The sequence below is a fragment of the Coffea arabica genome, unplaced genomic scaffold, assembly GCF_036785885.1.
Source record: "Coffea arabica cultivar ET-39 unplaced genomic scaffold, Coffea Arabica ET-39 HiFi ptg000200l, whole genome shotgun sequence".
Classification (NCBI taxonomy): domain Eukaryota; kingdom Viridiplantae; phylum Streptophyta; class Magnoliopsida; order Gentianales; family Rubiaceae; genus Coffea; species Coffea arabica.
Window position 1 is genome coordinate 563,311 of NW_027266262.1, and position 21,802 is coordinate 585,112.

Consider the following 21,802-nt stretch of genomic DNA (forward strand, 5'->3'; position numbering starts at 1 on the left):
GTATCACCGCAACTAGGGGTGGCAATTTTCGACACGACCTGAAAACACGACACGAACCTAACACGAAATTAATGGGTTTGGGTTGAGGTTTCGGGAATTCGGGTCAGAATCGGGTTGGACCCGATGAACCCGAAAAGAAAACCGGTCGATTTCGGGTCAACCCGTGGTGACCTGATATGACCCGATATGACCCGTTTACGAATTAAAAATAATTTAATAAACATAAAAATAATTTTATCTAACTAAACTAAGTTATTCTTTTTTTCAAAGGCATTAATTACTTAATCCTAAACGAATTTATTTAATTTGTGTGAAGTTGAAATTATTATACTTGGACAAATAATATATTATATTATTTTTCACTTTTGTATTGTTTTAATTTATTTTATATTTTGCTTGGGATAAAACACTTTTACGGTGTTTAATTTATTTTAGATTTGATTTGGAATCATTTATTTAAATTTTTATTACTTGATTATGTAATTAGTTTTGTGAGAAATTGATTTTATTAGAAATTACAGTGATAAATTAATAAATTAAAATTAAGTTTCGGGTCATTTCGGGTCGACCCGCCGCCCCGTAAACCTGAAATTTTCGGGTTCGGGTCAGCATACCTGACCCGTCACGGGTTGGCGGGTCGGGGTTCGGGTCAACAGATTTTCTGGCGGGTCTGTTGACCCGAACCCGACCCGCCAACCTGATTTGGACCCGAATTGCCACCCCTAACTGCAAGCGTGAAGGATTGATTTCATGATAATTTAGAGTTGCGGGATGAGGGAAAAAAACAGGGTGCAAATCAATAACAAAAAAAAATATAAAGTAAATAAATAAAAGGATAAGAGGAAAATGCTTGAATTGACGCTTAAAATGAATTTCGGTCTAGAAAAGCCACACTGCTTCGCAGGACGGGGTAGTTTAAAAGAATAAAGCGAAAGGAACATGGCGGGTGCGATCATACCAGCACTAATGCACCGGATCCCATCAGAACTCCGAAGTTAAGCGTGCTTGGGCGAGAGTAGTACTAGGATGGGTGACCCCCTGGGAAGTCCTCGTGTTGCACCCCTCTCTTTTTTGTTTCGAAATCCAAATTTCCTATTCGTTCTTTATCCTGTAGTAATTTAGCTCCGTCGGAACGATTGCTTAATATTTTGCTTCTTGTCGAAGCGTGAAGGAGGATCTGAAGGCGCGAGACAAATCAGGAACGGTACGGCTCGATCAAAGCCCGGATCGTCGCTCAAATTTGTCGGCGCAAATGTATCACCGCAACTATGGGTGGCAATTTTCGACACGACCTGAAAACACGACACGAACCTAACACGAAATTAATGGGTTTGGGTTGAGGTTTCGGGAATTCGGGTCAGAATCGGGTTGGACCCGATGAACCCGAAAAGAAAACCGGTCGATTTCGGGTCAACCCGTGGTGACCTGATATGACCCGATATGACCCGTTTACGAATTAAAAATAATTTAATAAACATAAAAATAATTTTATCTAACTAAACTAAGTTATTCTTTTTTTCAAAGGCATTAATTACTTAATCCTAAACGAATTTATTTAATTTGTGTGAAGTTGAAATTATTATACTTGGACAAATAATATATTATATTATTTTTCACTTTTGTATTGTTTTAATTTATTTTATATTTTGCTTGGGATAAAACACTTTTACGGTGTTTAATTTATTTTAGATTTGATTTGGAATCATTTATTTAAATTTTTATTACTTGATTATGTAATTAGTTTTGTGAGAAATTGATTTTATTAGAAATTACAGTGATAAATTAATAAATTAAAATTAAGTTTCGGGTCATTTCGGGTCGACCCGCCGCCCCGTAAACCTGAAATTTTCGGGTTCGGGTCAGCATACCTGACCCGTCACGGGTTGGCGGGTCGGGGTTCGGGTCAACAGATTTTCTGGCGGGTCTGTTGACCCGAACCCGACCCGCCAACCTGATTTGGACCCGAATTGCCACCCCTAACTGCAAGCGTGAAGGATTGATTTCATGATAATTTAGAGTTGCGGGATGAGGGAAAAAAACAGGGTGCAAATCAATAACAAAAAAAAATATAAAGTAAATAAATAAAAGGATAAGAGGAAAATGCTTGAATTGACGCTTAAAATGAATTTCGGTCTAGAAAAGCCACACTGCTTCGCAGGACGGGGTAGTTTAAAAGAATAAAGCGAAAGGAACATGGCGGGTGCGATCATACCAGCACTAATGCACCGGATCCCATCAGAACTCCGAAGTTAAGCGTGCTTGGGCGAGAGTAGTACTAGGATGGGTGACCCCCTGGGAAGTCCTCGTGTTGCACCCCTCTCTTTTTTGTTTCGAAATCCAAATTTCCTATTCGTTCTTTATCCTGTAGTAATTTAGCTCCGTCGGAACGATTGCTTAATATTTTGCTTCTTGTCGAAGCGTGAAGGAGGATCTGAAGGCGCGAGACAAATCAGGAACGGTACGGCTCGATCAAAGCCCGGATCGTCGCTCAAATTTGTCGGCGCAAATGTATCACCGCAACTAGGGGTGGCAATTTTCGACACGACCTGAAAACACGACACGAACCTAACACGAAATTAATGGGTTTGGGTTGAGGTTTCGGGAATTCGGGTCAGAATCGGGTTGGACCCGATGAACCCGAAAAGAAAACCGGTCGATTTCGGGTCAACCCGTGGTGACCTGATATGACCCGATATGACCCGTTTACGAATTAAAAATAATTTAATAAACATAAAAATAATTTTATCTAACTAAACTAAGTTATTCTTTTTTTCAAAGGCATTAATTACTTAATCCTAAACGAATTTATTTAATTTGTGTGAAGTTGAAATTATTATACTTGGACAAATAATATATTATATTATTTTTCACTTTTGTATTGTTTTAATTTATTTTATATTTTGCTTGGGATAAAACACTTTTACGGTGTTTAATTTATTTTAGATTTGATTTGGAATCATTTATTTAAATTTTTATTACTTGATTATGTAATTAGTTTTGTGAGAAATTGATTTTATTAGAAATTACAGTGATAAATTAATAAATTAAAATTAAGTTTCGGGTCATTTCGGGTCGACCCGCCGCCCCGTAAACCTGAAATTTTCGGGTTCGGGTCAGCATACCTGACCCGTCACGGGTTGGCGGGTCGGGGTTCGGGTCAACAGATTTTCTGGCGGGTCTGTTGACCCGAACCCGACCCGCCAACCTGATTTGGACCCGAATTGCCACCCCTAACTGCAAGCGTGAAGGATTGATTTCATGATAATTTAGAGTTGCGGGATGAGGGAAAAAAACAGGGTGCAAATCAATAACAAAAAAAAATATAAAGTAAATAAATAAAAGGATAAGAGGAAAATGCTTGAATTGACGCTTAAAATGAATTTCGGTCTAGAAAAGCCACACTGCTTCGCAGGACGGGGTAGTTTAAAAGAATAAAGCGAAAGGAACATGGCGGGTGCGATCATACCAGCACTAATGCACCGGATCCCATCAGAACTCCGAAGTTAAGCGTGCTTGGGCGAGAGTAGTACTAGGATGGGTGACCCCCTGGGAAGTCCTCGTGTTGCACCCCTCTCTTTTTTGTTTCGAAATCCAAATTTCCTATTCGTTCTTTATCCTGTAGTAATTTAGCTCCGTCGGAACGATTGCTTAATATTTTGCTTCTTGTCGAAGCGTGAAGGAGGATCTGAAGGCGCGAGACAAATCAGGAACGGTACGGCTCGATCAAAGCCCGGATCGTCGCTCAAATTTGTCGGCGCAAATGTATCACCGCAACTAGGGGTGGCAATTTTCGACACGACCTGAAAACACGACACGAACCTAACACGAAATTAATGGGTTTGGGTTGAGGTTTCGGGAATTCGGGTCAGAATCGGGTTGGACCCGATGAACCCGAAAAGAAAACCGGTCGATTTCGGGTCAACCCGTGGTGACCTGATATGACCCGATATGACCCGTTTACGAATTAAAAATAATTTAATAAACATAAAAATAATTTTATCTAACTAAACTAAGTTATTCTTTTTTTCAAAGGCATTAATTACTTAATCCTAAACGAATTTATTTAATTTGTGTGAAGTTGAAATTATTATACTTGGACAAATAATATATTATATTATTTTTCACTTTTGTATTGTTTTAATTTATTTTATATTTTGCTTGGGATAAAACACTTTTACGGTGTTTAATTTATTTTAGATTTGATTTGGAATCATTTATTTAAATTTTTATTACTTGATTATGTAATTAGTTTTGTGAGAAATTGATTTTATTAGAAATTACAGTGATAAATTAATAAATTAAAATTAAGTTTCGGGTCATTTCGGGTCGACCCGCCGCCCCGTAAACCTGAAATTTTCGGGTTCGGGTCAGCATACCTGACCCGTCACGGGTTGGCGGGTCGGGGTTCGGGTCAACAGATTTTCTGGCGGGTCTGTTGACCCGAACCCGACCCGCCAACCTGATTTGGACCCGAATTGCCACCCCTAACTGCAAGCGTGAAGGATTGATTTCATGATAATTTAGAGTTGCGGGATGAGGGAAAAAAACAGGGTGCAAATCAATAACAAAAAAAAATATAAAGTAAATAAATAAAAGGATAAGAGGAAAATGCTTGAATTGACGCTTAAAATGAATTTCGGTCTAGAAAAGCCACACTGCTTCGCAGGACGGGGTAGTTTAAAAGAATAAAGCGAAAGGAACATGGCGGGTGCGATCATACCAGCACTAATGCACCGGATCCCATCAGAACTCCGAAGTTAAGCGTGCTTGGGCGAGAGTAGTACTAGGATGGGTGACCCCCTGGGAAGTCCTCGTGTTGCACCCCTCTCTTTTTTGTTTCGAAATCCAAATTTCCTATTCGTTCTTTATCCTGTAGTAATTTAGCTCCGTCGGAACGATTGCTTAATATTTTGCTTCTTGTCGAAGCGTGAAGGAGGATCTGAAGGCGCGAGACAAATCAGGAACGGTACGGCTCGATCAAAGCCCGGATCGTCGCTCAAATTTGTCGGCGCAAATGTATCACCGCAACTAGGGGTGGCAATTTTCGACACGACCTGAAAACACGACACGAACCTAACACGAAATTAATGGGTTTGGGTTGAGGTTTCGGGAATTCGGGTCAGAATCGGGTTGGACCCGATGAACCCGAAAAGAAAACCGGTCGATTTCGGGTCAACCCGTGGTGACCTGATATGACCCGATATGACCCGTTTACGAATTAAAAATAATTTAATAAACATAAAAATAATTTTATCTAACTAAACTAAGTTATTCTTTTTTTCAAAGGCATTAATTACTTAATCCTAAACGAATTTATTTAATTTGTGTGAAGTTGAAATTATTATACTTGGACAAATAATATATTATATTATTTTTCACTTTTGTATTGTTTTAATTTATTTTATATTTTGCTTGGGATAAAACACTTTTACGGTGTTTAATTTATTTTAGATTTGATTTGGAATCATTTATTTAAATTTTTATTACTTGATTATGTAATTAGTTTTGTGAGAAATTGATTTTATTAGAAATTACAGTGATAAATTAATAAATTAAAATTAAGTTTCGGGTCATTTCGGGTCGACCCGCCGCCCCGTAAACCTGAAATTTTCGGGTTCGGGTCAGCATACCTGACCCGTCACGGGTTGGCGGGTCGGGGTTCGGGTCAACAGATTTTCTGGCGGGTCTGTTGACCCGAACCCGACCCGCCAACCTGATTTGGACCCGAATTGCCACCCCTAACTGCAAGCGTGAAGGATTGATTTCATGATAATTTAGAGTTGCGGGATGAGGGAAAAAAACAGGGTGCAAATCAATAACAAAAAAAAATATAAAGTAAATAAATAAAAGGATAAGAGGAAAATGCTTGAATTGACGCTTAAAATGAATTTCGGTCTAGAAAAGCCACACTGCTTCGCAGGACGGGGTAGTTTAAAAGAATAAAGCGAAAGGAACATGGCGGGTGCGATCATACCAGCACTAATGCACCGGATCCCATCAGAACTCCGAAGTTAAGCGTGCTTGGGCGAGAGTAGTACTAGGATGGGTGACCCCCTGGGAAGTCCTCGTGTTGCACCCCTCTCTTTTTTGTTTCGAAATCCAAATTTCCTATTCGTTCTTTATCCTGTAGTAATTTAGCTCCGTCGGAACGATTGCTTAATATTTTGCTTCTTGTCGAAGCGTGAAGGAGGATCTGAAGGCGCGAGACAAATCAGGAACGGTACGGCTCGATCAAAGCCCGGATCGTCGCTCAAATTTGTCGGCGCAAATGTATCACCGCAACTAGGGGTGGCAATTTTCGACACGACCTGAAAACACGACACGAACCTAACACGAAATTAATGGGTTTGGGTTGAGGTTTCGGGAATTCGGGTCAGAATCGGGTTGGACCCGATGAACCCGAAAAGAAAACCGGTCGATTTCGGGTCAACCCGTGGTGACCTGATATGACCCGATATGACCCGTTTACGAATTAAAAATAATTTAATAAACATAAAAATAATTTTATCTAACTAAACTAAGTTATTCTTTTTTTCAAAGGCATTAATTACTTAATCCTAAACGAATTTATTTAATTTGTGTGAAGTTGAAATTATTATACTTGGACAAATAATATATTATATTATTTTTCACTTTTGTATTGTTTTAATTTATTTTATATTTTGCTTGGGATAAAACACTTTTACGGTGTTTAATTTATTTTAGATTTGATTTGGAATCATTTATTTAAATTTTTATTACTTGATTATGTAATTAGTTTTGTGAGAAATTGATTTTATTAGAAATTACAGTGATAAATTAATAAATTAAAATTAAGTTTCGGGTCATTTCGGGTCGACCCGCCGCCCCGTAAACCTGAAATTTTCGGGTTCGGGTCAGCATACCTGACCCGTCACGGGTTGGCGGGTCGGGGTTCGGGTCAACAGATTTTCTGGCGGGTCTGTTGACCCGAACCCGACCCGCCAACCTGATTTGGACCCGAATTGCCACCCCTAACTGCAAGCGTGAAGGATTGATTTCATGATAATTTAGAGTTGCGGGATGAGGGAAAAAAACAGGGTGCAAATCAATAACAAAAAAAAATATAAAGTAAATAAATAAAAGGATAAGAGGAAAATGCTTGAATTGACGCTTAAAATGAATTTCGGTCTAGAAAAGCCACACTGCTTCGCAGGACGGGGTAGTTTAAAAGAATAAAGCGAAAGGAACATGGCGGGTGCGATCATACCAGCACTAATGCACCGGATCCCATCAGAACTCCGAAGTTAAGCGTGCTTGGGCGAGAGTAGTACTAGGATGGGTGACCCCCTGGGAAGTCCTCGTGTTGCACCCCTCTCTTTTTTGTTTCGAAATCCAAATTTCCTATTCGTTCTTTATCCTGTAGTAATTTAGCTCCGTCGGAACGATTGCTTAATATTTTGCTTCTTGTCGAAGCGTGAAGGAGGATCTGAAGGCGCGAGACAAATCAGGAACGGTACGGCTCGATCAAAGCCCGGATCGTCGCTCAAATTTGTCGGCGCAAATGTATCACCGCAACTAGGGGTGGCAATTTTCGACACGACCTGAAAACACGACACGAACCTAACACGAAATTAATGGGTTTGGGTTGAGGTTTCGGGAATTCGGGTCAGAATCGGGTTGGACCCGATGAACCCGAAAAGAAAACCGGTCGATTTCGGGTCAACCCGTGGTGACCTGATATGACCCGATATGACCCGTTTACGAATTAAAAATAATTTAATAAACATAAAAATAATTTTATCTAACTAAACTAAGTTATTCTTTTTTTCAAAGGCATTAATTACTTAATCCTAAACGAATTTATTTAATTTGTGTGAAGTTGAAATTATTATACTTGGACAAATAATATATTATATTATTTTTCACTTTTGTATTGTTTTAATTTATTTTATATTTTGCTTGGGATAAAACACTTTTACGGTGTTTAATTTATTTTAGATTTGATTTGGAATCATTTATTTAAATTTTTATTACTTGATTATGTAATTAGTTTTGTGAGAAATTGATTTTATTAGAAATTACAGTGATAAATTAATAAATTAAAATTAAGTTTCGGGTCATTTCGGGTCGACCCGCCGCCCCGTAAACCTGAAATTTTCGGGTTCGGGTCAGCATACCTGACCCGTCACGGGTTGGCGGGTCGGGGTTCGGGTCAACAGATTTTCTGGCGGGTCTGTTGACCCGAACCCGACCCGCCAACCTGATTTGGACCCGAATTGCCACCCCTAACTGCAAGCGTGAAGGATTGATTTCATGATAATTTAGAGTTGCGGGATGAGGGAAAAAAACAGGGTGCAAATCAATAACAAAAAAAAATATAAAGTAAATAAATAAAAGGATAAGAGGAAAATGCTTGAATTGACGCTTAAAATGAATTTCGGTCTAGAAAAGCCACACTGCTTCGCAGGACGGGGTAGTTTAAAAGAATAAAGCGAAAGGAACATGGCGGGTGCGATCATACCAGCACTAATGCACCGGATCCCATCAGAACTCCGAAGTTAAGCGTGCTTGGGCGAGAGTAGTACTAGGATGGGTGACCCCCTGGGAAGTCCTCGTGTTGCACCCCTCTCTTTTTTGTTTCGAAATCCAAATTTCCTATTCGTTCTTTATCCTGTAGTAATTTAGCTCCGTCGGAACGATTGCTTAATATTTTGCTTCTTGTCGAAGCGTGAAGGAGGATCTGAAGGCGCGAGACAAATCAGGAACGGTACGGCTCGATCAAAGCCCGGATCGTCGCTCAAATTTGTCGGCGCAAATGTATCACCGCAACTAGGGGTGGCAATTTTCGACACGACCTGAAAACACGACACGAACCTAACACGAAATTAATGGGTTTGGGTTGAGGTTTCGGGAATTCGGGTCAGAATCGGGTTGGACCCGATGAACCCGAAAAGAAAACCGGTCGATTTCGGGTCAACCCGTGGTGACCTGATATGACCCGATATGACCCGTTTACGAATTAAAAATAATTTAATAAACATAAAAATAATTTTATCTAACTAAACTAAGTTATTCTTTTTTTCAAAGGCATTAATTACTTAATCCTAAACGAATTTATTTAATTTGTGTGAAGTTGAAATTATTATACTTGGACAAATAATATATTATATTATTTTTCACTTTTGTATTGTTTTAATTTATTTTATATTTTGCTTGGGATAAAACACTTTTACGGTGTTTAATTTATTTTAGATTTGATTTGGAATCATTTATTTAAATTTTTATTACTTGATTATGTAATTAGTTTTGTGAGAAATTGATTTTATTAGAAATTACAGTGATAAATTAATAAATTAAAATTAAGTTTCGGGTCATTTCGGGTCGACCCGCCGCCCCGTAAACCTGAAATTTTCGGGTTCGGGTCAGCATACCTGACCCGTCACGGGTTGGCGGGTCGGGGTTCGGGTCAACAGATTTTCTGGCGGGTCTGTTGACCCGAACCCGACCCGCCAACCTGATTTGGACCCGAATTGCCACCCCTAACTGCAAGCGTGAAGGATTGATTTCATGATAATTTAGAGTTGCGGGATGAGGGAAAAAAACAGGGTGCAAATCAATAACAAAAAAAAATATAAAGTAAATAAATAAAAGGATAAGAGGAAAATGCTTGAATTGACGCTTAAAATGAATTTCGGTCTAGAAAAGCCACACTGCTTCGCAGGACGGGGTAGTTTAAAAGAATAAAGCGAAAGGAACATGGCGGGTGCGATCATACCAGCACTAATGCACCGGATCCCATCAGAACTCCGAAGTTAAGCGTGCTTGGGCGAGAGTAGTACTAGGATGGGTGACCCCCTGGGAAGTCCTCGTGTTGCACCCCTCTCTTTTTTGTTTCGAAATCCAAATTTCCTATTCGTTCTTTATCCTGTAGTAATTTAGCTCCGTCGGAACGATTGCTTAATATTTTGCTTCTTGTCGAAGCGTGAAGGAGGATCTGAAGGCGCGAGACAAATCAGGAACGGTACGGCTCGATCAAAGCCCGGATCGTCGCTCAAATTTGTCGGCGCAAATGTATCACCGCAACTAGGGGTGGCAATTTTCGACACGACCTGAAAACACGACACGAACCTAACACGAAATTAATGGGTTTGGGTTGAGGTTTCGGGAATTCGGGTCAGAATCGGGTTGGACCCGATGAACCCGAAAAGAAAACCGGTCGATTTCGGGTCAACCCGTGGTGACCTGATATGACCCGATATGACCCGTTTACGAATTAAAAATAATTTAATAAACATAAAAATAATTTTATCTAACTAAACTAAGTTATTCTTTTTTTCAAAGGCATTAATTACTTAATCCTAAACGAATTTATTTAATTTGTGTGAAGTTGAAATTATTATACTTGGACAAATAATATATTATATTATTTTTCACTTTTGTATTGTTTTAATTTATTTTATATTTTGCTTGGGATAAAACACTTTTACGGTGTTTAATTTATTTTAGATTTGATTTGGAATCATTTATTTAAATTTTTATTACTTGATTATGTAATTAGTTTTGTGAGAAATTGATTTTATTAGAAATTACAGTGATAAATTAATAAATTAAAATTAAGTTTCGGGTCATTTCGGGTCGACCCGCCGCCCCGTAAACCTGAAATTTTCGGGTTCGGGTCAGCATACCTGACCCGTCACGGGTTGGCGGGTCGGGGTTCGGGTCAACAGATTTTCTGGCGGGTCTGTTGACCCGAACCCGACCCGCCAACCTGATTTGGACCCGAATTGCCACCCCTAACTGCAAGCGTGAAGGATTGATTTCATGATAATTTAGAGTTGCGGGATGAGGGAAAAAAACAGGGTGCAAATCAATAACAAAAAAAAATATAAAGTAAATAAATAAAAGGATAAGAGGAAAATGCTTGAATTGACGCTTAAAATGAATTTCGGTCTAGAAAAGCCACACTGCTTCGCAGGACGGGGTAGTTTAAAAGAATAAAGCGAAAGGAACATGGCGGGTGCGATCATACCAGCACTAATGCACCGGATCCCATCAGAACTCCGAAGTTAAGCGTGCTTGGGCGAGAGTAGTACTAGGATGGGTGACCCCCTGGGAAGTCCTCGTGTTGCACCCCTCTCTTTTTTGTTTCGAAATCCAAATTTCCTATTCGTTCTTTATCCTGTAGTAATTTAGCTCCGTCGGAACGATTGCTTAATATTTTGCTTCTTGTCGAAGCGTGAAGGAGGATCTGAAGGCGCGAGACAAATCAGGAACGGTACGGCTCGATCAAAGCCCGGATCGTCGCTCAAATTTGTCGGCGCAAATGTATCACCGCAACTAGGGGTGGCAATTTTCGACACGACCTGAAAACACGACACGAACCTAACACGAAATTAATGGGTTTGGGTTGAGGTTTCGGGAATTCGGGTCAGAATCGGGTTGGACCCGATGAACCCGAAAAGAAAACCGGTCGATTTCGGGTCAACCCGTGGTGACCTGATATGACCCGATATGACCCGTTTACGAATTAAAAATAATTTAATAAACATAAAAATAATTTTATCTAACTAAACTAAGTTATTCTTTTTTTCAAAGGCATTAATTACTTAATCCTAAACGAATTTATTTAATTTGTGTGAAGTTGAAATTATTATACTTGGACAAATAATATATTATATTATTTTTCACTTTTGTATTGTTTTAATTTATTTTATATTTTGCTTGGGACAAAACACTTTTACGGTGTTTAATTTATTTTAGATTTGATTTGGAATCATTTATTTAAATTTTTATTACTTGATTATGTAATTAGTTTTGTGAGAAATTGATTTTATTAGAAATTACAGTGATAAATTAATAAATTAAAATTAAGTTTCGGGTCATTTCGGGTCGACCCGCCGCCCCGTAAACCTGAAATTTTCGGGTTCGGGTCAGCATACCTGACCCGTCACGGGTTGGCGGGTCGGGGTTCGGGTCAACAGATTTTCTGGCGGGTCTGTTGACCCGAACCCGACCCGCCAACCTGATTTGGACCCGAATTGCCACCCCTAACTGCAAGCGTGAAGGATTGATTTCATGATAATTTAGAGTTGCGGGATGAGGGAAAAAAACAGGGTGCAAATCAATAACAAAAAAAAATATAAAGTAAATAAATAAAAGGATAAGAGGAAAATGCTTGAATTGACGCTTAAAATGAATTTCGGTCTAGAAAAGCCACACTGCTTCGCAGGACGGGGTAGTTTAAAAGAATAAAACGAAAGGAACATGGCGGGTGCGATCATACCAGCACTAATGCACCGGATCCCATCAGAACTCCGAAGTTAAGCGTGCTTGGGCGAGAGTAGTACTAGGATGGGTGACCCCCTGGGAAGTCCTCGTGTTGCATCCCTCTCTTTTTTGTTTCGAAATCCAAATTTCCTATTCGTTCTTTATCCTGTAGTAATTTAGCTCCGTCGGAACGATTGCTTAATATTTTGCTTCTTGTCGAAGCGTGAAGGAGGATCTGAAGGCGCGAGACAAATCAGGAACGGTACGGCTCGATCAAAGCCCGGATCGTCGCTCAAATTTGTCGGCGCAAATGTATCACCGCAACTAGGGGTGGCAATTTTCGACACGACCTGAAAACACGACACGAACCTAACACGAAATTAATGGGTTTGGGTTGAGGTTTCGGGAATTCGGGTCAGAATCGGGTTGGACCCGATGAACCCGAAAAGAAAACCGGTCGATTTCGGGTCAACCCGTGGTGACCTGATATGACCCGATATGACCCGTTTACGAATTAAAAATAATTTAATAAACATAAAAATAATTTTATCTAACTAAACTAAGTTATTCTTTTTTTCAAAGGCATTAATTACTTAATCCTAAACGAATTTATTTAATTTGTGTGAAGTTGAAATTATTATACTTGGACAAATAATATATTATATTATTTTTCACTTTTGTATTGTTTTAATTTATTTTATATTTTGCTTGGGATAAAACACTTTTACGGTGTTTAATTTATTTTAGATTTGATTTGGAATCATTTATTTAAATTTTTATTACTTGATTATGTAATTAGTTTTGTGAGAAATTGATTTTATTAGAAATTACAGTGATAAATTAATAAATTAAAATTAAGTTTCGGGTCATTTCGGGTCGACCCGCCGCCCCGTAAACCAGAAATTTTCGGGTTCGGGTCAGCATACCTGACCCGTCACGGGTTGGCGGGTCGGGGTTCGGGTCAACAGATTTTCTGGCGGGTCTGTTGACCCGAACCCGACCCGCCAACCTGATTTGGACCCGAATTGCCACCCCTAACTGCAAGCGTGAAGGATTGATTTCATGATAATTTAGAGTTGCGGGATGAGGGAAAAAAACAGGGTGCAAATCAATAACAAAAAAAAATATAAAGTAAATAAATAAAAGGATAAGAGGAAAATGCTTGAATTGACGCTTAAAATGAATTTCGGTCTAGAAAAGCCACACTGCTTCGCAGGACGGGGTAGTTTAAAAGAATAAAGCGAAAGGAACATGGCGGGTGCGATCATACCAGCACTAATGCACCGGATCCCATCAGAACTCCGAAGTTAAGCGTGCTTGGGCGAGAGTAGTACTAGGATGGGTGACCCCCTGGGAAGTCCTCGTGTTGCACCCCTCTCTTTTTTGTTTCGAAATCCAAATTTCCTATTCGTTCTTTATCCTGTAGTAATTTAGCTCCGTCGGAACGATTGCTTAATATTTTGCTTCTTGTCGAAGCGTGAAGGAGGATCTGAAGGCGCGAGACAAATCAGGAACGGTACGGCTCGATCAAAGCCCGGATCGTCGCTCAAATTTGTCGGCGCAAATGTATCACCGCAACTAGGGGTGGCAATTTTCGACACGACCTGAAAACACGACACGAACCTAACACGAAATTAATGGGTTTGGGTTGAGGTTTCGGGAATTCGGGTCAGAATCGGGTTGGACCCGATGAACCCGAAAAGAAAACCGGTCGATTTCGGGTCAACCCGTGGTGACCTGATATGACCCGATATGACCCGTTTACGAATTAAAAATAATTTAATAAACATAAAAATAATTTTATCTAACTAAACTAAGTTATTCTTTTTTTCAAAGGCATTAATTACTTAATCCTAAACGAATTTATTTAATTTGTGTGAAGTTGAAATTATTATACTTGGACAAATAATATATTATATTATTTTTCACTTTTGTATTGTTTTAATTTATTTTATATTTTGCTTGGGATAAAACACTTTTACGGTGTTTAATTTATTTTAGATTTGATTTGGAATCATTTATTTAAATTTTTATTACTTGATTATGTAATTAGTTTTGTGAGAAATTGATTTTATTAGAAATTACAGTGATAAATTAATAAATTAAAATTAAGTTTCGGGTCATTTCGGGTCGACCCGCCGCCCCGTAAACCTGAAATTTTCGGGTTCGGGTCAGCATACCTGACCCGTCACGGGTTGGCGGGTCGGGGTTCGGGTCAACAGATTTTCTGGCGGGTCTGTTGACCCGAACCCGACCCGCCAACCTGATTTGGACCCGAATTGCCACCCCTAACTGCAAGCGTGAAGGATTGATTTCATGATAATTTAGAGTTGCGGGATGAGGGAAAAAAACAGGGTGCAAATCAATAACAAAAAAAAATATAAAGTAAATAAATAAAAGGATAAGAGGAAAATGCTTGAATTGACGCTTAAAATGAATTTCGGTCTAGAAAAGCCACACTGCTTCGCAGGACGGGGTAGTTTAAAAGAATAAAGCGAAAGGAACATGGCGGGTGCGATCATACCAGCACTAATGCACCGGATCCCATCAGAACTCCGAAGTTAAGCGTGCTTGGGCGAGAGTAGTACTAGGATGGGTGACCCCCTGGGAAGTCCTCGTGTTGCACCCCTCTCTTTTTTGTTTCGAAATCCAAATTTCCTATTCGTTCTTTATCCTGTAGTAATTTAGCTCCGTCGGAACGATTGCTTAATATTTTGCTTCTTGTCGAAGCGTGAAGGAGGATCTGAAGGCGCGAGACAAATCAGGAACGGTACGGCTCGATCAAAGCCCGGATCGTCGCTCAAATTTGTCGGCGCAAATGTATCACCGCAACTAGGGGTGGCAATTTTCGACACGACCTGAAAACACGACACGAACCTAACACGAAATTAATGGGTTTGGGTTGAGGTTTCGGGAATTCGGGTCAGAATCGGGTTGGACCCGATGAACCCGAAAAGAAAACCGGTCGATTTCGGGTCAACCCGTGGTGACCTGATATGACCCGATATGACCCGTTTACGAATTAAAAATAATTTAATAAACATAAAAATAATTTTATCTAACTAAACTAAGTTATTCTTTTTTTCAAAGGCATTAATTACTTAATCCTAAACGAATTTATTTAATTTGTGTGAAGTTGAAATTATTATACTTGGACAAATAATATATTATATTATTTTTCACTTTTGTATTGTTTTAATTTATTTTATATTTTGCTTGGGATAAAACACTTTTACGGTGTTTAATTTATTTTAGATTTGATTTGGAATCATTTATTTAAATTTTTATTACTTGATTATGTAATTAGTTTTGTGAGAAATTGATTTTATTAGAAATTACAGTGATAAATTAATAAATTAAAATTAAGTTTCGGGTCATTTCGGGTCGACCCGCCGCCCCGTAAACCTGAAATTTTCGGGTTCGGGTCAGCATACCTGACCCGTCACGGGTTGGCGGGTCGGGGTTCGGGTCAACAGATTTTCTGGCGGGTCTGTTGACCCGAACCCGACCCGCCAACCTGATTTGGACCCGAATTGCCACCCCTAACTGCAAGCGTGAAGGATTGATTTCATGATAATTTAGAGTTGCGGGATGAGGGAAAAAAACAGGGTGCAAATCAATAACAAAAAAAAATATAAAGTAAATAAATAAAAGGATAAGAGGAAAATGCTTGAATTGACGCTTAAAATGAATTTCGGTCTAGAAAAGCCACACTGCTTCGCAGGACGGGGTAGTTTAAAAGAATAAAGCGAAAGGAACATGGCGGGTGCGATCATACCAGCACTAATGCACCGGATCCCATCAGAACTCCGAAGTTAAGCGTGCTTGGGCGAGAGTAGTACTAGGATGGGTGACCCCCTGGGAAGTCCTCGTGTTGCACCCCTCTCTTTTTTGTTTCGAAATCCAAATTTCCTATTCGTTCTTTATCCTGTAGTAATTTAGCTCCGTCGGAACGATTGCTTAATATTTTGCTTCTTGTCGAAGCGTGAAGGAGGATCTGAAGGCGCGAGACAAATCAGGAACGGTACGGCTCGATCAAAGCCCGGATCGTCGCTCAAATTTGTCGGCGCAAATGTATCACCGCAACTAGGGGTGGCAATTTTCGACACGACCTGAAAACACGACACGAACCTAACACGAAATTAATGGGTTTGGGTTGAGGTTTCGGGAATTCGGGTCAGAATCGGGTTGGACCCGATGAACCCGAAAAGAAAACCGGTCGATTTCGGGTCAACCCGTGGTGACCTGATATGACCCGATATGACCCGTTTACGAATTAAAAATAATTTAATAAACATAAAAATAATTTTATCTAACTAAACTAAGTTATTCTTTTTTTCAAAGGCATTAATTACTTAATCCTAAACGAATTTATTTAATTTGTGTGAAGTTGAAATTATTATACTTGGACAAATAATATATTATATTATTTTTCACTTTTGTATTGTTTTAATTTATTTTATATTTTGCTTGGGATAAAACACTTTTACGGTGTTTAATTTATTTTAGATTTGATTTGGAATCATTTATTTAAATTTTTATTACTTGATTATGTAATTAGTTTTGTGAGAAATTGATTTTATTAGAAATTACAGTGATAAATTAATAAATTAAAATTAAGTTTCGGGTCATTTCGGGTCGACCCGCCGCCCCGTAAACCTGAAATTTTCGGGTTCGGGTCAGCATACCTGACCCGTCACGGGTTGGCGGGTCGGGGTTCGGGTCAACAGATTTTCTGGCGGGTCTGTTGACCCGAACCCGACCCGCCAACCTGATTTGGACCCGAATTGCCACCCCTAACTGCAAGCGTGAAGGATTGATTTCATGATAATTTAGAGTTGCGGGATGAGGGAAAAAAACAGGGTGCAAATCAATAACAAAAAAAAATATAAAGTAAATAAATAAAAGGATAAGAGGAAAATGCTTGAATTGACGCTTAAAATGAATTTCGGTCTAGAAAAGCCACACTGCTTCGCAGGACGGGGTAGTTTAAAAGAATAAAGCGAAAGGAACATGGCGGGTGCGATCATACCAGCACTAATGCACCGGATCCCATCAGAACTCCGAAGTTAAGCGTGCTTGGGCGAGAGTAGTACTAGGATGGGTGACCCCCTGGGAAGTCCTCGTGTTGCACCCCTCTCTTTTTTGTTTCGAAATCCAAATTTCCTATTCGTTCTTTATCCTGTAGTAATTTAGCTCCGTCGGAACGATTGCTTAATATTTTGCTTCTTGTCGAAGCGTGAAGGAGGATCTGAAGGCGCGAGACAAATCAGGAACGGTACGGCTCGATCAAAGCCCGGATCGTCGCTCAAATTTGTCGGCGCAAATGTATCACCGCAACTAGGGGTGGCAATTTTCGACACGACCTGAAAACACGACACGAACCTAACACGAAATTAATGGGTTTGGGTTGAGGTTTCGGGAATTCGGGTCAGAATCGGGTTGGACCCGATGAACCCGAAAAGAAAACCGGTCGATTTCGGGTCAACCCGTGGTGACCTGATATGACCCGATATGACCCGTTTACGAATTAAAAATAATTTAATAAACATAAAAATAATTTTATCTAACTAAACTAAGTTATTCTTTTTTTCAAAGGCATTAATTACTTAATCCTAAACGAATTTATTTAATTTGTGTGAAGTTGAAATTATTATACTTGGACAAATAATATATTATATTATTTTTCACTTTTGTATTGTTTTAATTTATTTTATATTTTGCTTGGGATAAAACACTTTTACGGTGTTTAATTTATTTTAGATTTGATTTGGAATCATTTATTTAAATTTTTATTACTTGATTATGTAATTAGTTTTGTGAGAAATTGATTTTATTAGAAATTACAGTGATAAATTAATAAATTAAAATTAAGTTTCGGGTCATTTCGGGTCGACCCGCCGCCCCGTAAACCTGAAATTTTCGGGTTCGGGTCAGCATACCTGACCCGTCACGGGTTGGCGGGTCGGGGTTCGGGTCAACAGATTTTCTGGCGGGTCTGTTGACCCGAACCCGACCCGCCAACCTGATTTGGACCCGAATTGCCACCCCTAACTGCAAGCGTGAAGGATTGATTTCATGATAATTTAGAGTTGCGGGATGAGGGAAAAAAACAGGGTGCAAATCAATAACAAAAAAAAATATAAAGTAAATAAATAAAAGGATAAGAGGAAAATGCTTGAATTGACGCTTAAAATGAATTTCGGTCTAGAAAAGCCACACTGCTTCGCAGGACGGGGTAGTTTAAAAGAATAAAGCGAAAGGAACATGGCGGGTGCGATCATACCAGCACTAATGCACCGGATCCCATCAGAACTCCGAAGTTAAGCGTGCTTGGGCGAGAGTAGTACTAGGATGGGTGACCCCCTGGGAAGTCCTCGTGTTGCACCCCTCTCTTTTTTGTTTCGAAATCCAAATTTCCTATTCGTTCTTTATCCTGTAGTAATTTAGCTCCGTCGGAACGATTGCTTAATATTTTGCTTCTTGTCGAAGCGTGAAGGAGGATCTGAAGGCGCGAGACAAATCAGGAACGGTACGGCTCGATCAAAGCCCGGATCGTCGCTCAAATTTGTCGGCGCAAATGTATCACCGCAACTAGGGGTGGCAATTTTCGACACGACCTGAAAACACGACACGAACCTAACACGAAATTAATGGGTTTGGGTTGAGGTTTCGGGAATTCGGGTCAGAATCGGGTTGGACCCGATGAACCCGAAAAGAAAACCGGTCGATTTCGGGTCAACCCGTGGTGACCTGATATGACCCGATATGACCCGTTTACGAATTAAAAATAATTTAATAAACATAAAAATAATTTTATCTAACTAAACTAAGTTATTCTTTTTTTCAAAGGCATTAATTACTTAATCCTAAACGAATTTATTTAATTTGTGTGAAGTTGAAATTATTATACTTGGACAAATAATATATTATATTATTTTTCACTTTTGTATTGTTTTAATTTATTTTATATTTTGCTTGGGATAAAACACTTTTACGGTGTTTAATTTATTTTAGATTTGATTTGGAATCATTTATTTAAATTTTTATTACTTGATTATGTAATTAGTTTTGTGAGAAATTGATTTTATTAGAAATTACAGTGATAAATTAATAAATTAAAATTAAGTTTCGGGTCATTTCGGGTCGACCCGCCGCCCCGTAAACCAGAAATTTTCGGGTTCGGGTCAGCATACCTGACCCGTCACGGGTTGGCGGGTCGGGGTTCGGGTCAACAGATTTTCTGGCGGGTCTGTTGACCCGAACCCGACCCGCCAACCTGATTTGGACCCGAATTGCCACCCCTAACTGCAAGCGTGAAGGATTGATTTCATGATAATTTAGAGTTGCGGGATGAGGGAAAAAAACAGGGTGCAAATCAATAACAAAAAAAAATATAAAGTAAATAAATAAAAGGATAAGAGGAAAATGCTTGAATTGACGCTTAAAATGAATTTCGGTCTAGAAAAGCCACACTGCTTCGCAGGACGGGGTAGTTTAAAAGAATAAAGCGAAAGGAACATGGCGGGTGCGATCATACCAGCACTAATGCACCGGATCCCATCAGAACTCCGAAGTTAAGCGTGCTTGGGCGAGAGTAGTACTAGGATGGGTGACCCCCTGGGAAGTCCTCGTGTTGCACCCCTCTCTTTTTTGTTTCGAAATCCAAATTTCCTATTCGTTCTTTATCCTGTAGTAATTTAGCTCCGTCGGAACGATTGCTTAATATTTTGCTTCTTGTCGAAGCGTGAAGGAGGATCTGAAGGCGCGAGACAAATCAGGAACGGTACGGCTCGATCAAAGCCCGGATCGTCGCTCAAATTTGTCGGCGCAAATGTATCACCGCAACTAGGGGTGGCAATTTTCGACACGACCTGAAAACACGACACGAACCTAACACGAAATTAATGGGTTTGGGTTGAGGTTTCGGGAATTCGGGTCAGAATCGGGTTGGACCCGATGAACCCGAAAAGAAAACCGGTCGATTTCGGGTCAACCCGTGGTGACCTGATATGACCCGATATGACCCGTTTACGAATTAAAAATAATTTAATAAACATAAAAATAATTTTATCTAACTAAACTAAGTTATTCTTTTTTTCAAAGGCATTAATTACTTAATCCTAAACGAATTTATTTAATTTGTGTGAAGTTGAAATTATTATACTTGGACAAATAATATATTATATTATTTTTCACTTTTGTATTGTTTTAATTTATTTTATATTTTGCTTGGGATAAAACACTTTTACGGTGTTTAATTTATTTTAGATTTGATTTGGAATCATTTATTTAAATTTTTATTACTTGATTATGTAATTAGTTTTGTGAGAAATTGATTTTATTAGAAATTACAGTGATAAATTAATAAATTAAAATTAAGTTTCGGGTCATTTCGGGTCGACCCGCCGCCCCGTAAACCAGAAATTTTCGGGTTCGGGTCAGCATACCTGACCCGTCACGGGTTGGCGGGTCGGGGTTCGGGTCAACAGATTTTCTGGCGGGTCTGTTGACCCGAACCCGACCCGCCAACCTGATTTGGACCCGAATTGCCACCCCTAACTGCAAGCGTGAAGGATTGATTTCATGATAATTTAGAGTTGCGGGATGAGGGAAAAAAACAGGGTGCAAATCAATAACAAAAAAAAATATAAAGTAAATAAATAAAAGGATAAGAGGAAAATGCTTGAATTGACGCTTAAAATGAATTTCGGTCTAGAAAAGCCACACTGCTTCGCAGGACGGGGTAGTTTAAAAGAATAAAGCGAAAGGAACATGGCGGGTGCGATCATACCAGCACTAATGCACCGGATCCCATCAGAACTCCGAAGTTAAGCGTGCTTGGGCGAGAGTAGTACTAGGATGGGTGACCCCCTGGGAAGTCCTCGTGTTGCACCCCTCTCTTTTTTGTTTCGAAATCCAAATTTCCTATTCGTTCTTTATCCTGTAGTAATTTAGCTCCGTCGGAACGATTGCTTAATATTTTGCTTCTTGTCGAAGCGTGAAGGAGGATCTGAAGGCGCGAGACAAATCAGGAACGGTACGGCTCGATCAAAGCCCGGATCGTCGCTCAAATTTGTCGGCGCAAATGTATCACCGCAACTAGGGGTGGCAATTTTCGACACGACCTGAAAACACGACACGAACCTAACACGAAATTAATGGGTTTGGGTTGAGGTTTCGGGAATTCGGGTCAGAATCGGGTTGGACCCGATGAACCCGAAAAGAAAACCGGTCGATTTCGGGTCAACCCGTGGTGACCTGATATGACCCGATATGACCCGTTTACGAATTAAAAATAATTTAATAAACATAAAAATAATTTTATCTAACTAAACTAAGTTATTCTTTTTTTCAAAGGCATTAATTACTTAATCCTAAACGAATTTATTTAATTTGTGTGAAGTTGAAATTATTATACTTGGACAAATAATATATTATATTATTTTTCACTTTTGTATTGTTTTAATTTATTTTATATTTTGCTTGGGATAAAACACTTTTACGGTGTTTAATTTATTTTAGATTTGATTTGGAATCATTTATTTAAATTTTTATTACTTGATTATGTAAT

At 39.3% G+C, this 21,802-nt stretch overlaps 17 non-coding genes across 17 annotated transcripts; all 17 read left to right on the forward strand.

Annotated features, from left to right (window-relative positions):
- The first annotated feature begins 944 nt into the window (after positions 1–944).
- Positions 945–1,063, forward strand: LOC140034642 (5S ribosomal RNA). Its single transcript, XR_011838501.1, has one exon. It is a non-coding gene; the product is annotated as a 5S ribosomal RNA (ribosomal RNA).
- A 1,135-nt stretch (positions 1,064–2,198) lies between these two features.
- Positions 2,199–2,317, forward strand: LOC140034654 (5S ribosomal RNA). The gene has a single exon (XR_011838513.1). It is a non-coding gene; the product is annotated as a 5S ribosomal RNA (ribosomal RNA).
- Positions 2,318–3,452: 1,135 nt separating this feature from the next.
- Positions 3,453–3,571, forward strand: LOC140034665 (5S ribosomal RNA). Its single transcript, XR_011838524.1, has one exon. It is a non-coding gene; the product is annotated as a 5S ribosomal RNA (ribosomal RNA).
- Positions 3,572–4,706: 1,135 nt separating this feature from the next.
- LOC140034676 (5S ribosomal RNA) lies at positions 4,707–4,825 on the forward strand. Its single transcript, XR_011838535.1, has one exon. It is a non-coding gene; the product is annotated as a 5S ribosomal RNA (ribosomal RNA).
- A 1,135-nt stretch (positions 4,826–5,960) lies between these two features.
- LOC140034687 (5S ribosomal RNA) lies at positions 5,961–6,079 on the forward strand. The gene has a single exon (XR_011838547.1). It is a non-coding gene; the product is annotated as a 5S ribosomal RNA (ribosomal RNA).
- Positions 6,080–7,214: 1,135 nt separating this feature from the next.
- On the forward strand, positions 7,215–7,333 carry LOC140034698 (5S ribosomal RNA). The gene has a single exon (XR_011838558.1). It is a non-coding gene; the product is annotated as a 5S ribosomal RNA (ribosomal RNA).
- A 1,135-nt stretch (positions 7,334–8,468) lies between these two features.
- Positions 8,469–8,587, forward strand: LOC140034709 (5S ribosomal RNA). The gene has a single exon (XR_011838568.1). It is a non-coding gene; the product is annotated as a 5S ribosomal RNA (ribosomal RNA).
- A 1,135-nt stretch (positions 8,588–9,722) lies between these two features.
- LOC140034720 (5S ribosomal RNA) lies at positions 9,723–9,841 on the forward strand. The gene has a single exon (XR_011838578.1). It is a non-coding gene; the product is annotated as a 5S ribosomal RNA (ribosomal RNA).
- A 1,135-nt stretch (positions 9,842–10,976) lies between these two features.
- On the forward strand, positions 10,977–11,095 carry LOC140034731 (5S ribosomal RNA). The gene has a single exon (XR_011838590.1). It is a non-coding gene; the product is annotated as a 5S ribosomal RNA (ribosomal RNA).
- A 1,135-nt stretch (positions 11,096–12,230) lies between these two features.
- Positions 12,231–12,349, forward strand: LOC140034680 (5S ribosomal RNA). The gene has a single exon (XR_011838540.1). It is a non-coding gene; the product is annotated as a 5S ribosomal RNA (ribosomal RNA).
- A 1,135-nt stretch (positions 12,350–13,484) lies between these two features.
- Positions 13,485–13,603, forward strand: LOC140034742 (5S ribosomal RNA). Its single transcript, XR_011838601.1, has one exon. It is a non-coding gene; the product is annotated as a 5S ribosomal RNA (ribosomal RNA).
- Positions 13,604–14,738: 1,135 nt separating this feature from the next.
- On the forward strand, positions 14,739–14,857 carry LOC140034753 (5S ribosomal RNA). Its single transcript, XR_011838612.1, has one exon. It is a non-coding gene; the product is annotated as a 5S ribosomal RNA (ribosomal RNA).
- Positions 14,858–15,992: 1,135 nt separating this feature from the next.
- Positions 15,993–16,111, forward strand: LOC140034765 (5S ribosomal RNA). The gene has a single exon (XR_011838624.1). It is a non-coding gene; the product is annotated as a 5S ribosomal RNA (ribosomal RNA).
- Positions 16,112–17,246: 1,135 nt separating this feature from the next.
- On the forward strand, positions 17,247–17,365 carry LOC140034776 (5S ribosomal RNA). Its single transcript, XR_011838635.1, has one exon. It is a non-coding gene; the product is annotated as a 5S ribosomal RNA (ribosomal RNA).
- Positions 17,366–18,500: 1,135 nt separating this feature from the next.
- LOC140034787 (5S ribosomal RNA) lies at positions 18,501–18,619 on the forward strand. Its single transcript, XR_011838647.1, has one exon. It is a non-coding gene; the product is annotated as a 5S ribosomal RNA (ribosomal RNA).
- Positions 18,620–19,754: 1,135 nt separating this feature from the next.
- LOC140034798 (5S ribosomal RNA) lies at positions 19,755–19,873 on the forward strand. Its single transcript, XR_011838658.1, has one exon. It is a non-coding gene; the product is annotated as a 5S ribosomal RNA (ribosomal RNA).
- A 1,135-nt stretch (positions 19,874–21,008) lies between these two features.
- LOC140034809 (5S ribosomal RNA) lies at positions 21,009–21,127 on the forward strand. The gene has a single exon (XR_011838669.1). It is a non-coding gene; the product is annotated as a 5S ribosomal RNA (ribosomal RNA).
- Positions 21,128–21,802: the final 675 nt, after the last annotated feature.